Genomic DNA, 6,088 nt, shown 5'->3' with positions numbered 1-6,088 from the left:
TCTGGCTTTGAACACCAAAAGGGAAAAGCATTCTGAAATCCTGCCGTGGTAATCTCTTATATGAAAATTCTGATTAAGAAGAAGTCAAGAGTTTAGAGAATTTTGATTTTGACCTTATTTCAATACCTTTTATTTACTGAAGGCATACTCCAATTGATTTCAATTACAGTTCTCACTGGAACAATCAGGAACTATTGTTCTATTTGTAGTAAGAATATCAGTACCTGCTATGCAATTATTTTTAATTCAAAAGCATTTGCAAACAACATCAGGTAATCTAGAAAGGATTTTAAGTACTGATTTAATAGACCCCAGAAAAAGATTTTCACTTTCAGGAGAGAAAACTATTTGTTCTTTGGACTACTTGCTGCTGCAGACTTGTAGGTGACCAGTTAACGGCACATCATCAGGATATTACATTACCAGAAAAAATAGGAGCAGACAGAAAGCTGAGGAGGTGACAGTGATTATTGTTGAGAAAGGCAGCAGTGAAATCAAGAAGAATAAGCGAAAGGCATGCATCTTACACTGATCAAGGAGCAGCTCATTAGGACTGTTGCTTCATACCGCTTCTGAGGTAGCAAAGGGCATAAGGCAGATAAAGACTCAAGGAAAGAAATGCAGAGAACATCTATGCAGCACAGGGGTTTTGGAGATGATGGAAAAGAAAATAGGAACACAATCACCTGAGTATCAGGTGGGAGCTAGATTAGTTTTGTGAAAATAAGACACAAGAGCATGATTTTGGCAGTGTACAAAGAGCCTCCAACATCAGCAAGGAGCAGAAGAAACACATGGAGAGATTCTTACAGCAGGGTTCAAATGGAACATCTATGGCAAAGAAAGAAAGGTTTGAAGATGATGCTGGGCACTTCAAAATAGAAAGAGATGTCTGAAACATCTGTACTAATTCCCTATAGAAATATCTCTTTTGTCACCTTATTATCTACTTTCTGGTGGTGGTGATTTGTTTGTTTGTTTGTTAGTTTAATTTTAGCACATAACTGTGCCACCTTAGAAGGAGGATGACAATCTGGAAAAGGATTTGGACAGTTTTCTCTGAATGCATTGCCTCAGTGAGTCTTTTTCTCAACTCAGTGAGGAAATAATCAAGCAAAGCTATTCAGAGCTATTTGTGGCCTTGAAATTCTGCAACAGTGCAAATCAAGAAACCATAATTCCGGAGAAATATAGAATGAATATTAAAATCAACAAAAGAGCATATAAAAATGGAACTTAAAACGCAACTGGCTGAGTATTCTGGTTGTTTCTAGTAAGAAATCCATCTTTTGGTTCCCTTCGCTCAAGAAATAAGTCCTATGAGGTAATGGTTCCCCTTGAAATGCCCTTTCCATGACAAGAAACCTGAAGTGACCACCTTCCATCACAAATCAAAAGAAACAGAACTGTTTTTCAGCCTACAGCTAGGGAAGTTATATCCAAAAAAAGTAAGGCTTTGGGACACACATCTTGATGCAGCTGGCAGTCACTAGACAAAATTCTGAACATTTCCCAAAGCCCAGATCCTGTCCATGTCTTGACATTACAATGTCAGAAATCAGAGTTTAATGTCTCTCAGAAAAGTCTACAAAAACCTTTATTGTGTATCCCTCCCCATAAAGAGTTTTCTCACTCATATTCAGAAATTTTCTCCAGGATGAAGAAAATGCAGAGAAAAAGAAGAGACACCTTCATGACCGCAGTAATAAAACCAATCCATAAATTCAAAACTTTTGATCAAATATTAAAATAAAAGCCTAAAATTCATAACCAGAACTTATTTCAAGTTCAATATTAACATGTAACTGGTTTTATTTGGAACAATACTTAAATGAGATTACCTCTACAATCTTATTGTGACAAAGATCATCTTCACCTATCATCTTATATTAAAATAAAAACTGGATTATGCTCTTTCAATCAATATCCTCATTGCCTTTAATTAAAATTGAATGAGAAGGCATGGGGTCTCATTTAAATAATATATGAATTAGGTATTAAAAGATTCAAATACAGTACACTTAGTGGCACCTATATTACAAGCAAAATTTTGGAGAAAGAGTTAAAATAGAGGAGCATATAGCTTTCCAAGGCATCTATGATGCTTGGAATCTCTACTGCCAAAGCTTCAAAGACAAGCATTGCATTTACATTCTGTGTATTCCTGGGCTCCATCAAAAGAGGGGTGGCCAGCAGGGACAGGAAGGTGACTGTCCCCCTCTACTCTGCTCTAGTGAGGCCCCATCTGGAATGCTGCGTCCAAGTGTGGAGCCCCCAGTACAAAAAAGACAGGGAGCTGTTGGAGAGGGTCCAGAAGAGGGCCACAAAGATGATCAGGGGACTTGAAGCACCTCCCCTATGAAGACAGGCTGAGGGAGCTGGGCTTGTTCAGCTTGGAGAAAAGAAGGCTGTGGGGTGACCTCACTGCAGCCTTCCAGTACCTAAAGGGAGCCTACAAACAGGAGGGGAAAAACTCTTTGAAAGGGTTCATAACTGCAAGACAAGGGGAAATGGTTTTAAGTTGAGGGAGGGGAGATCTAGGTTGGATGTCAGGGAAATTTTTTACTATGAGAGTGGTGAGGTGCTGGAACTAGCTGCCCAGGTGGAAGCCCCCATCCCTGGAGGTGCTCAAGGCCAGATTGGATGGGGCCCTGGACAGCCTAGACTAGTATTGAATGGGTAGGTTGGTGGCCCTGCATGTGACAGGAGGGTTGGAGATTCATGATCCTTGAGGTCCCTTCCAACCCTGGCCATTCTGTGATTCTGTATAAAGGCAGATGCTTCTCTAAAAGCATATGTGAAGGGAAGGGCTATTATCTAGTGATAACTAGCTATGACATCACACATAATGGAAATCACTGGGGAATTTTATTGGAGCCAGGCATAATTTCACCTCTTTGACAATTTTCCTGAATTGCATCCTTTTTGTAACAGAAACAGCTATGAACAATTTAAAAATAAGCATTCCCATTTGATTGAGTGAGTAGTACCAGTCCCTCCCTAAAAAATTTTATGCTGGATAAAACCAAGGCACTATACAGCATGGCATGGATCTCTGGACAGCACAGAAGTCATTTTTGCAAACACATGTACAGTTGGACAGCTACCAGGGAAGTTCAAGTTGCATAAGAAAAGAAAGCAAAAGGCTTTGGGCTATGTAAATCTGTGCACAAGGATACACAGACAGCAGAGGCAATGGTCCTCAGTGCTCAGGCAGTTTAAGGAAAATTGAAAATAAATAAGCTGGTAAAATAAAAAATTGTTTAATTTATAGATTGTCATTACCATTTCATGCTAAACGAGAAACACAGTGAGCTCACAGGTGAGATGCTGCCATTTGTCAAAAACAGGTCATATGAAAACCATTATTTTACTGTCATTCCCTTGGAAGCATTATCAGAAAGAGCCTGGGACACTGGACTTAAGCATCCCTATAACTTGGTTCTGATGGGCTTTTTCCTCTCCATTCATAAAACACCAATGGAAGGCAGTTGAATATGGGTGATATGAAACATGGAAATCTTTCAAGGGACAAGAAAACATGGAAACAACATTCTCTACAAAATAACAGCACTTTTTCTCAGCACTTCACCAACGAGATCACCAAACAGATATGCTTATTGCACTTTGTTTGCCAGATTAGCATCGGTGAAGTCAATGAAAATCAGCAGCTGAAACAGCTTATAGGAAATTTGAAAATGAAATAGCACATATAAAATGTCATCCCACAAACATCTAGCATTTATGGTACCTCAAACTCAATACTTCCTTCCAGTTTAGCTGGAAGGTGGACTGAGCGCAAAAGATGATAAGCAACAGTGACATGAAGGCTAACACCATGTCACAACAGAAGTACCTCAGCATAATGTGTCAAAATGAGGCATTTGTCCTTGGGAGATACACAGTGATCTAGTTTTATATAAATACATTTATATATTTCTAGATATTTTTACATACATTTCTACAAACTGCAACGTACATAAATTGACTTTAAATACATACACACTACTGAATAAACATACCACATCTGTAAGCACACCATATGATCTCAATCAAGCATTTCAAACAGCCCAGAGGGATGTGAACATCACTGGAAACTCAAGGAAGTCAAATGCTTTTCTTTCATAATCCTTTAGAAATCATAAAGCATGGGCACATTATGTAACAAATGTTAATCCACGTGAAATCTAAAAAGTCTGCTTTTGCCATCTCTGATAGAGTTTTTCAGCAGAAGTTGTGGAAGAGGCCCTTGGCATGTAACCCCTTTTGCAAGCTGGTGGACAGAGGCTGTCATCTCCAGGGCTTGACCAGACTTCGTACCAGTGAGCTCCTCACCTCCAGGTCACACCTATCTGCATCAGGTCTCTGTCACAGTTAGTTTGTTTCTACATCCCCTCTGGCTGCAGAACACTCTTCTCTCTGAATTTCTGACTCTACAAACTGCCAGGATTACATTTAAAGGGTAGTTAACAGGCTTTTTGTTAAAAGTGTTGCTATCACTTGCATTTATAGTTTAATCCATCAACAGACTCTTGTTTCTACCTTCTCATTTTATAGTTAGCATCTTGCCATGGAAAAGAGATCACAGCTAACGCAATGAGTTTTGTAACAACAAATCAAAAACAGTACTAAAGAAAAACAATCAAACCATGCATGTGATTCATTATGCGTGTTTCACTAGGACTAGATCATTAAGGCTCAAAGAATTGCAGATATGAAAATATGGTATTTCTTACTGAAACAGTTTCCAAAAGCTCTTCTAAAATCTGAGAAATCTTTGAGGAAACAACATTTAATTAATAGAATTACTAGAAGAAAGTATTTCACTTTGTTACGCAGAAGAAATTGTAACTGAAGGATAAACGAAATTGTGGTATCTAGTAAGGAGGTGTCTAAAAATATTGGAAGTCAGGTGAAATAATGTACCTAAGAGACTTCAACCATATATTTGAAGTGAGCTCTACAGGACAGTGACGTGTTTCATCATGGCAATTCTTGTGAAAATCAGAAGTAACACATATTCTTATCCATCTTTAGAAAGTATTATCATGCTCTGAGCTCTGTTACTCAATGAAATGCCTGCTACAAGTTATCAGATAAATATAAATCCATCATCACCTTATGTGTCCATACTACAGGCTCTCCTCAAAACCTCTGAGAAACATACTTTCTTCCCTAACTCCGAAACAAATAAAACAGATTTGTATCAGCCAGCTGTAAAATGTTTATGCTTGGTTAAAACTACGTCGTCCTTGAGCACATAAAAAACACAGGAATTGCCATATCTGATCAGCTCAATGATCCATCTCACCCGCTGTCTTGCCTCAAGCTCTTCCCAGTACCTGAAGGAAGCATAATGAAGCGGTTTTTAAAAGGGTGCTTGTTTTCATTGCGCCCAGTGTGCCCCATATGCCATTACCTAGAAGCAAATAGGCTCTTCGTCTTATCCAAATTACAGACTGGAGAAGATACAGTCATTATTTAGAACCTGCAGAATTTCATGAGTTAAAAAACAGGTTGGTAAAAATTTTGTTTGAATAAAGTAGGCAGATCCTTGGCTGTATTGAGATCATTTGAATTACAGTCAGCTTTGGATCTGCTCCAAAACATCAAACTTGGAAACTTCAAAAGCAATTCTTCTTTTCCTTAATTAGGTTTTAAATATAGACAGCCACCTAACAAACTAATAATATTTTAGCGTAAGCTCTTAGGTATATTTTCAACTTAGATTTTACTGTTGGTCTCTGGAAGGCAAAAATGTATGAAAATAGTTTTGAAGCAGACAGAAACTTCTAGTAATGAATCCATATCAGGAGATTGCATCTATATGTTGACCTCTTTTTTAATAGAAGAAATATCCTCAGAAGATTTCTTTGCTTTTTAGTAATACCCATTTTGCAATACGAGTCGGACATCATATAGGGACACATTCAGATTTCATGCATGACGTGACTATGAAGATTAAATTGTCGCTTTGATAATATTAAGAAAAAGTCAAATCATGCATGTATTTAAAAGTTTTTTATACTTGGACGTCTCACATGAATTTCAGCTTTCAGAATGACAGAAGCATTTCTTGGGCCATATA

The 6,088-nt window shown here is 38.0% G+C and overlaps 1 long non-coding RNA gene across 1 annotated transcript in view; it reads right to left on the bottom strand.

Annotated features, from left to right (window-relative positions):
• Positions 1–3,345: 3,345 nt before the first annotated feature.
• Positions 3,346–6,088, bottom strand: part of LOC125689529 (uncharacterized) — a 125,338-nt gene continuing 122,595 nt past the window's right edge. The window contains exon 3 of the long non-coding RNA XR_007375321.1: positions 3,346–5,342. This is a non-coding gene — a long non-coding RNA (uncharacterized LOC125689529). The remainder of the gene's footprint in view (positions 5,343–6,088) is intronic.

This window comes from Lagopus muta, chromosome 2 (genome assembly GCF_023343835.1).
Source record: "Lagopus muta isolate bLagMut1 chromosome 2, bLagMut1 primary, whole genome shotgun sequence".
Taxonomy (NCBI): Eukaryota; Metazoa; Chordata; class Aves; order Galliformes; family Phasianidae; genus Lagopus; species Lagopus muta.
The sequence above is the reverse complement of the archived record's forward strand: the minus strand, read 5'-3'. Positions and strand labels throughout refer to the sequence as shown.